This window comes from Pinus tabuliformis, chromosome Q (assembly GCF_031772625.1).
Source record: "Pinus tabuliformis cultivar Carrire ecotype Pingquan chromosome Q, CPIR1, whole genome shotgun sequence".
NCBI classification, from domain to species: Eukaryota; Viridiplantae; Streptophyta; class Pinopsida; order Pinales; family Pinaceae; genus Pinus; species Pinus tabuliformis.
The window spans coordinates 80,962,677-80,973,041 of record NC_142296.1 but is presented as its reverse complement, the minus strand read 5'-3'; positions in this window follow the sequence as shown (position 1 = coordinate 80,973,041).

Below are 10,365 nucleotides of genomic sequence, written 5' to 3'. Positions count from 1 at the left end.
GCCATTGACATGATCCTGAATTGACTTGTTTTTGAGCAGTTTCAGGTGGAGAACTTCTATGAATTGCTGTGGTTTGTTAGCCTTGTTCCTCTAGGGGTAGGAACAACATGTTTAGGGACTTTGGATCCCTTAGATTATGGACATTTCATGCTCAATGCTGTAAGGCACAAAAATGTCTATAAGAGGGGAAAACATCTCTCTTAGAGCTGGGTGAAATAAACCAGTGGGAATATTTCCCTAGACAGTCAACAGAGAGTATTGAGACGAAGGCTGGATAGTAGTCCCGAGGCCCTTAGTACTAACTGTAACTAGATAAAATCTAGCACGGATAGGAGAAAGTGCTCAGGGGGATTTTGGACGTGATTTCCAGACTCGTGGCTAGGAGGAGAAACTTTCTGGAAATTATTATTTTTTTCATTATTGTTTGCAGGATAATAGGTAAGTCATATGAAGAACCTCCAAGATTTAGAGTTGGTTTGTATATTTTATTCTAGACATACCAGGTAATAAATGTGTAGTATGCAAGTTTGTCAAGAATGTCAGGCTACAGATGTTATAATTAATTGACCGGTTAGTTATATGAATCAAACAATAGAATGTTATTAAGACTGATAGATTTTAGAATTTATATCTAACTTACAGGTCAGGCAAATAAATAAAAAAATAGAGGAATCATCTTTGTGTCGAAATCCTGAGTTATATGATGAATATAAGGGAACTATTTGCGGGTTGAAATAGGAGATGAATGTTGGGTAGCATTACTGAATATAACCTAAAAAGGTAAATAAGAGATATACAAACATCTTTCTTAATAGATTCTGGATAAGTAATTTGAAAAGCTGAATACATGTTAAGATTCTTTTTCCCTACGTGGAGTTAATAAGAACAAACCAATATATATTTAAAACTTGACTGTAAAATCCCCCGGGATAAACTTTTCCCCATGATACTCTTTTTAATGAATGAAATGCATGCTTACACAGTAAAACTTCCAAGCAATTTCGTTGGAACCTCGCAACCGAATTAATATATCTATTTGCATTCAAATGAACATAATACATACTGTGCATGTAGGAATAAGGTCACATGACTTGAAAATTTGGTAAAAATAAATATAAATGCACGTATCGAAATAACCATTGCGTATAATAATAATCCATATGAATTACCATTTCCGGGTAAATTAACGAGTATCAAATGCTAGCTATCGCATATAACAGTAGCCCGTAGAAATCATTAATTCAGAGTAATTTTAAAAAGTATCAATTGCAAACCATTAGAAACCATTGCTTATAACAGTGTTTCGTGGAAACTATCAGTTCAGAATAACTTAACAATGCATTAAAGGCTACCGAAGAGGCACTGTTTAGTCTTGGGCGCCATTAAGAAGAAAATTGTCACGAACTTCCTTAGGAAGGCGAATTCAAACTTCAGAACCAATCATACCTCAATACATTTATAATTGATAAACAAAATATGAGTAGAGTATTCGACAGTCAAACTTGTCGAAGGAATAACTTAAAATCAACATCCGACATGCATGATTTAATCTAGAAACTCTAAGGAGAAAAACCCTCCATGAAACTCTGTAACAACAGGTTGAAATAGTCTATTAAGTTCATGAAGCCAACCTGTGAAATGACCAGGAGATTGTAAGCCCTTACGAACTCAAAGGTCGCAGAACAAAACTTTAGATTTCCCATACGATGGCTTACCTGCAATAAATGACAATGAATTTAGAAATAACTAGTTTAGGTGAAAAACCATTCTGGCACAACAACAAATAAATAGTAATGCATTAGGGTTTCTTACCTGATATAGCGGCATTCCCATACTAAAGAGAGAAACCTGCAAGAACAAAGGAGGGTTTATTATCAATTTAGAGGCCGAGCTGATAAATCATAACCCAATGGAAAATATTAGTGAGCAAAAAATGTAATAGGTAGTATGGATGTGGCAAGAAATCTACCTTTTCTTTTGTGTGTTAGTGAGCTGGCTATCATAGGCTATCTTTGCCTCCTCCAAGTCTATACCTGTGAAGTAGTGTCAAACCTCAGAATAGTTTTATAATGGACAAATCCGTGGTAATACTAAATTCCTCAGGGCCAAACCATTAAAACACTCATAACTTCAGATTTTGATCATACCTATGCTCGGAGGCGCCCCATTCAACCCCCTTTCAAGCCAGGGCACACCTTGTGTCAGAAGGAAATCAGAAGGGAACCTTAGCCACCGCAAAGTAGCGCAAAAGGTCCAAGCAGGAGCAACAATGAGCCACCCGAGGTTAGAAGGCGTGAAGTCGATTAGAGGATCCGATTCTAGACTGTTCTTACCGTGAGATCAATGGTAGAGGATCAACAGTCCTGAATCAAACCACTTGGTGGGATAGGACACCGGAGCCACGCCTTAGACAGGCTGTTCGCTGCGTGTTAGCACATGTGAAATCCAACCAAGCAAACCAGGGTGTGAATAGAGATATGCATTGATAATAGAGTACCCATTTTCTGATCTACCCACCTAATTATTAAAGTCTAAAGTACAATTATATTCGATTGGTGATCACCTTCATAAATAGAATTAATTAGATTTGTATGTGTGCATATAATCTATGGATTGTGGATATAAAATCTAGGTTGGTAGAAGTAATACATTAATTTTTTATTATGAGAAATCGTCGTATAGATGTTACAAATGGTATCAAAGCTCAGGTTCGAACACTAAGACTCTTTGGGGAATAGTCATGTATAGGAAATAATCTTTTTTTTTCAATTTTTTTTGTGTAACTAAATCAATTTATCTGTGTAACAGTTAATAATTAAAGAATCACACCAACAAAAGGGATAGGCAAAAATGCAAGGGAGCCCTCGACCAACTCATTCACTCAGTGCTACATATGTAAATGCTAATCCTAATATATGGATACAACTACACGAAGAATCATGATAGGCTAATGCAGCATTATTAGAAACTGTTCAGCAGTTGCATGCTGGAATGATGAATTTAAGATCAGATACTGAAAGACTCTGTGAAGAACAAGAAAATATATTACGAAGTCTGTCCAATAGATAGAATCAGTGGCGTCCAGATCCCAGTGTTGAAGACCAAGAAAAGACACCAACAGTGCAACATGGAGAGGAAAATGCTGAATCTGCTGAGAAACAGAGAGAAGATGAAGAAGGGCACTCAGACAATGTGTCCAACCAGCGAAGAACAAAAAGAAAGAAGATTGAACTGCAAGATGAGCTAAAATAGATTAAGCCATCACTTATTGAAGGGGAGTCAGAAGAGGCAGCAGAAGCCTAGCTCATTGACATGGGAAAATATTTCTAGATTTATGAATACACAGATAAAATGAAAGCAAGATTAGTAGTTTATCAGTTAAGAGGAAAAGCCACCTTGTGGTCGGAAGAAATCAAAACAGTAAGAAAAATTAATTAAGAGGAAGTAACCTGGCAAGAATTCCAAAAGTATTTCAAAGATAAGTATTTAACGGAGCGTTATTACGATGAGAAAGAAAAGTAGTTCCATGAGTTAAGGTTTGGAACCTTAACCATGGATGAGTACGTAACACGATTTACCTCCCTGTTACATTATGTGCCTTACATGCAAGAAGAAAAGGCCAAAATTCAGTGCTTTATCAGCAGTTTACCCAATTTTATGAAAGAGAAATTAGATTTTGATTACCCCAAGACAATGGATGACGTTGTGCGGAAAGCCCGCATTTGTTATCAACAAATGAAACAAAGGAATGAAGGATCCAAGGGGAATTTAAACAAGAAAGGCAGAAGTCTACCTCCAAGTAAGCATTCCAGATTTGTAGGTAACAGAAGCGTACAACAAAAACCCCTCAGCAGATTTCCAACCAAGAATCAACCCAAGATGGCTTATCTAGAAAACAAACATTCGGAAGGAGTTGCTAAATTTGTAAACAAACCACAAACCAAACCGCCACTACAGTGCTGGGGATGCGGAGAAGCACACTATTACAAAAATTGTCCGTATAAAGAAAGAACTGAACAATTATCAAACATGCAAGAAGCATCTACGATGGGAGACGTGTCAGGAGCATGCTGAGAATTAACGCTGCCATGGATGATCATTAGGTAGAATTTCACCCCACCATGATCGAGTGTGAAGGTATGATTGCTAAGCAACCCTGTGTTTTATTTGACCCAGATGCTAGCTTAATCTAAATTAGTCCTAAGGTGGTAGATAAATGTCATTTGCCAAGTAGTAAATTTTCAAAACCATGGTTAGTCCAACTAGCCACAGGAACAAAAAGAAGGATAAGTGCAAGGACAAAATGTTGCCCCATAACGATTTCAGGACAACAAATTTATGTAGATCTTAATATACTACCTTTGGGTTCTTATGACATACTAATCGAGATGGACTAGTTAGAAAGGTGTTGGTCCTTGGTGGACCGCAAAAAGAAAATTGTCATTTTTATTGCTGAATCAGGAAAAAGGGAGGAACTCAAAGGAATTAAAACTAATACCAAGTTACGTCCCATCACAACTAGTCAATTAGGAAAATGTATTAAAAAGGGTTATCAAATATATGTTGTTCAGGTGGGCTTCACAAACACTAAAAATGAGATGACCTCTCTAGAAAATATTCCTATTATTCAGGAATTCGTTGATATATTTCTAGAATCTATTCCGGGTCTACCACCAAAGCATGGCATTGACTTCACTATTTAATTAATTTCGGGTGCAACCCTTATATCCAGAGCCCCTTATCACATGAGCATACCTGAATTAATAGAACTCAAAATGCAATTGCAGGAGATTTTAGATAAAAAAGTATATCTGGCCCAGTGTGTCTCCTTGGGGAGCCCCTGTCTTATTCATAGAAAAAAGGATGGAACCCTGAGGTTATGCATCGATTATCGACAATTAAACAGGATTACTATCAAGAACAAGTATTCGTTACCACGTATTGATGATCTTTTTGACCAGGTACAGGGAGCCAAGGTATTTTTGAAAATTGATTTAAGATTTGGCTATCATCAAATAAGGATAAAGTAGGAAGATATTTATAAGACAACATTCCGCATGTGCTATGGTCATTACGAGTTCGTGGTATTTCCATTTGGCCTTACTGATGCCCCAGCCACATTCGTGAGTTTAATGCATGGTAGTTTCCAGCCTCACCTCGATAAATTTGTGTTGATTTTCATTGATGATATCTTAGTATATTCCAAAAATCAGGAGGAGCATAAAGAACATCTGAAAATAGTATTGCAAACATTAAGGGAAAATCAATTATATGCCAAATTCAGCAAATGTGATTTTTTCAAAGATCAAATCCAGTACTTGGGTCATGTTATATCAAGAGATGACATTGCAATGGATTCGGAAAATATCAAAACAATTATGGAATGGACAGTCCCAAAGAATGTTGCCGATATCCGATCATTCTTGGGATTAGCTAGGTATTACTGTAGATTCATTGAGGGATTCTCAAAAATCGCCTTTCCAATGACCTCCTTACAAAAAAAGGGGCGTGCTTTCCACTGGATAGCAGAATGTCAGCAGAGTTTTGAAAAACTAAAACATCTTCTCACCACCGCACCGGTGTTAAAAGTGGTTGATCCGGAAAATTATTTCGTGGTTTGCACGGACGCAAGCAAGGAGGGAGTTGGTGGAGTGCTGACACAAGAGGGAAAAATGATTGCTTACAAATCTCAAAATTTGAAGGAATACAAACAATGATATTCAGCCTATGATCTTGAGTTGACAGCAGCAGTGAGTTCACTTAAAATGTGGCGACATTACCTACTCGGAAAGAAAGTTTTGTTGTTAACTGACCATAGCATCCTTACCAATTTTTTTAATCAGTCTAGCTTGAACGCTCGACAGGCCAGATGGAAAACATTCCTAAGTGAATTTGATTTTGAAATGAAACATGTAAAAGGGAAGGAAATCGTGTGGCTGACGCAATAAGCAGGAAGTTACATTGTATCTATGAGGTTTAGATGAGCCAAGTAAGTGCAAATATCCCTGAAATCATAAAGGAAGCAACTAATAGAGACCCAGAGTATTCCTTCCTTTGGAAACAAACAAAAGAAACTTTACTGAAAAATGAAAAATTAGAATTTGAAATAAATTTTGATAATCTCCTTACCTTTAAGAACTAAATTTATACCTAACCAAAGCTCAGTTAAGCTTTTTGTGTTGGATGAGTTTCACAAGAAGCCTTGTGCTAGCCATCTTGGCTATCAAAAAATGCTTTCAGCCATCAAGAAAGGGTACTTTTGGCTCGGATTGAGGAAGGATATTACAGAATATTTGTCCAAATGTTTGGAGTGTCAGTTGGTTAAGGCATAGCACCAGTATCCTGCCGGGCTGTGGCAACCATTGCCCATTCCAAAATGGAAATGGGAGACTATATCCTTAGATTTCATTACTAGCTTACCTCGCATAAGAAAGCAACATGATTCAATTATGGTGGTAGTTGACAAGTTGAGTAAAACAACTCACTTCATACCGGTGAAGTCCACATACAAAACTGTAGAAATTGCAGACATATTTATGAAGGAAATTTTTTGTTTACATGGGATACCCAAAGTAGTAATCTCAAATAGGGACATGAAATTCACTTCCACCTTCTGGAAAAATCTCTTTTCGGGTTTAGGTACTCAGGTCCAATTTAGTACCGCTTACCATCCCCAAACAGATGAACAAACCGAATGGGTAAACCAGGTGTTGGAAGACATGCTATGCATGTTTGTGATGCAGCAGCCACACAAGTGGGAGGATTACCTCCATTTAGTAGAGTTTGCATATAATATTGGACACCATGAGTCACTAGGTATGAGCCCCTTTGAAGTGTTATATGGGAGAAAGTGCAGAGTACCCATAGACTGGAATAATCTAGTTAATAAGTTTGCACTAGGTCCTGACATGTTAGTAGAAATGGAGGAGACCGTGAGGAAAATTCGACAAAATTTAAGGGCAGCCCAAGACAAGCAGAAAATATATGCAGACAAAAAGAGGACTTACAGGGAGTTTCAACCAGGAGATCACGTTTATTTGAGAGTGAAGCCCCAAAAAAGTTCATTACAATGGCAGGGTTGTGCTAAATTAGCACCCTGGTACTGTGGCCCCTTCTAGGTTTTGGAACGAATTAGACTGGTGGCCTATAAGCTTGCGCTACCAAGCCACATTCAAGTCCACAATGTATTTCACGTATCATTACTAAAAAAGTATGTGTATAAACCTTAGCACATTATTGACTGGGAGAACATTCAGGTAAACAATTAAGTAGATAAAAACCAGATATATTGTTTTTTTTTTTTTTTAAATGGAATGTAATTGTTTATTCTGTGGTGCAGGTCGAACCAGAAGGAGAGTTCCTGGCAGAACCTCTTCGTATTCTTGATCAGAGAGAAACTAAATTGTGGAGCGATCCATTACCTAGGTTAAAGTGCAATGGAAGCACTTTGGCCCGGAAGAGGTAACCTGGGAAGAGGAGGAATTTATGCAAAAATCTTATCCAACACTATTTTCTGAAGGAAGAGAGAACACCATGGAGGGTGTTCCTCATATGGGGGGGAGATGTAACACCCAAAAAATGGAATTTAAAATTACTGAAAATTCTTAAGTAATTCTTTACTGGATATTTAAATTAAGTGCTAATTCATTTTGGTATTCAACATTAAGTGATTGACATTGAAAGACTAGGAAACATCTATTATGGTTATCTGGTGATTACCTAAATTATTGGTAACATTACTTTAATAGAATAAAACTGTTTTGATTTAGTTAAAAGAAATGGTTACCAAGAAACAATTAACCCTCTACCTAAAAGAAGGAAATATAGAGAGGGGAAGAGGGGGGAAAACATCTCTCCTAGAGCTGGGTGAAATAAACCAGTGGGAAGATTGCCTTGGATAGTCAACAGAGAGTACTAAGACGAAGGCTAGACAGTAGTCCCGAGGCCCTTAGTACTGACTGTAACTGGATAAAATCTAGCACGGAAAGGAGAAAGTGCTCGGGGGGAGTCTGGACGTGATTTCTAGACTCGTGGCTGGGAGGAGAAACTTTTTGGAATGTATTATTTTTATCATTATTGTTTGCAGGAAAATAGGTAAGTCATATGAAGAACCTCCAAGATATAGAGTTGGTCTGTATATTTTATTCTAGACATACCAGGTAATAAATGTGTAGTATGCAAGTTTGTCAAGAATATCAGACTGCAGATGTTATAATTAATTAACCGGTTAGTTATATGTATCAAACAATAGAATGTTATTAAGAATGATAGATTTCAGAATTTATATCTAACTTACAAGTCAGGGAAATAAATCAAAAAATAGAGGAATCACCTCTGTGTCGAAATCCTGAGTTATATGATGAATATAAGGGAACTATTTGCGGGTCAAAATAGGAGATGAATGTTGGGTAGCATTACTGAATATAACCTAAAAAGGTAAATAAGAGATATACAAACATATTTCTTAACATATTCCGGAATAAGCAATTCGAAAAGCTGATTACATGTTAAGATTCTTTTTCCCTACATGGAGTTAATAAGAACAAACCAATATACATTTAAACCTTGACTGTAAAATCCCTCGCGATAAACTTTTCCCCATGAAACTCATTTTAATGAATGAAATGCATCCTTACATAGTAAAAATTCCAAGCAATTTCGCCGAAACCTCGCATCCGGATTAATATATCTATTTGCAATCAAATGAACATAATATATACTGTGCATGTAGGAATAATGATCTGATATTCACCCTATGAGTGATCTCAGTTAAATATTTATTAAATGAAGGTATTATAGACTCATGTGCTGGTGTGTGTCTATGTTATTTAGGCAACAGATTGATCATATTGCAAATACACAGACACTTGGAATGGAAAACAATAGAGAAATACAGTAATCAAATGAAAGAACACAAGAAATTAATAAGGAGTTCACCCTATCCTCCAAGGCTACGTCTCTGGTCTAGCTCTCAGTGGTGGTCTTATTTTATTGTGTCTTAAGCAGAGAATTACAATGCAGGAGCTCAATATGAGTCTCCTGAAACAGATTTGCTTGGTAAGGTGGTTCTTGGATTCCCCAAGCCACTAGAGTACACAAACCTCTTTGGTATGACAGATCCTCTCAGGGATGGCTTGAATCTCTCAAGCTCTCTGGTGCTCGACGTTGCCTTTGGTTAGCTCGGCCCTCTGTCTTCTTTATGCTCTTGCTTCACTGTTTCTTCTCATCTCTGTCTTCATCTTCTTCTTCTTGTTTTTCTCTCTGTGACCTCTCTGTCTCTGTTCTATTCTCTGTTCATGGCTTTAAAGCCATCCGAGCTCATGGCTATTCGATTCCCCTTCCACTTCTGTCGAATCGCCTGCTACGGCTTCTCTTGGGGTTCCCTGCTTCGACGTCATCATCAGGCTCACAAGAAGTGGCCACTTGTCCTCCTACACACGGCGCCAGCTTTGCCTTGTCGGTTCGTTTTCTTCAGTTACCTCGTGGAATGAGTCTTCTGCCACCTTGGCGGTCAAAGTGAACCTCAAAATTATTCTAAATCATGGCTTAATTCCTTATTAAATCCATCTTTACCATCGAGCACGATCTCAGCCATTAGATTTGGATCCCCCAGATCCGACGCCATTCACTCATTTCGCGCGGTTGACTTGCTTGACCGTTAGCGTGCGATGAGCGCAGTTTTCTCTCTCCTCCGCTTGCCACGAGTCGACCACTGAGTGGAATCACTCCGTTTTCACCAAATCTGCTTACTGCCCAAGGGTGCCCTTGATCAATATCACCAGTTTTTGGAGCATGGGTCCCACCTTAGCCTTTAGCCTTTTTCCCCACGGTTTTCTCGACTCTCATGTGACCGAGCGCTTGGGGCTCCTCCTTCTCGAGGGTATTTTCCCAGTGATGCGCGATTAGTGCTAATCGTGCATCAAAAACTGCCTCTGTTTCCCGATCCGAGGTCCCCAGGGGCTAGTTTTGCCTCCTGCGCAGTCTTCATGGGCCTAGATCAGCGCGCTTTGACCAAGGTCCTCGTCGTTCCACGTTGGCTGCTTAACCGCCAGTGTTTTAGAGGTGTTTTTGATCGCTGCTCTTAGTTCTTTGAAGTCTATCTCGACTTGATACAGTCATGGCTCTTTTGATTATTATTCTTCATGGATCCAATTTGGATCAAATAAGGTCATAGGACCTGAAAATTCGGTAAAAATAAATAGGAATGCATGTATCATAATAACCATTGCATATAAGAATAATCCATATGAATTACCATTTCCAGGTAAATTAACGAGTATCAAATGCTAGCTGTTAGGGTCCTATAATAATAGGATTCATAATTTTGGATTGACTATGATTAGTCTTGTCATATTGTACATAATT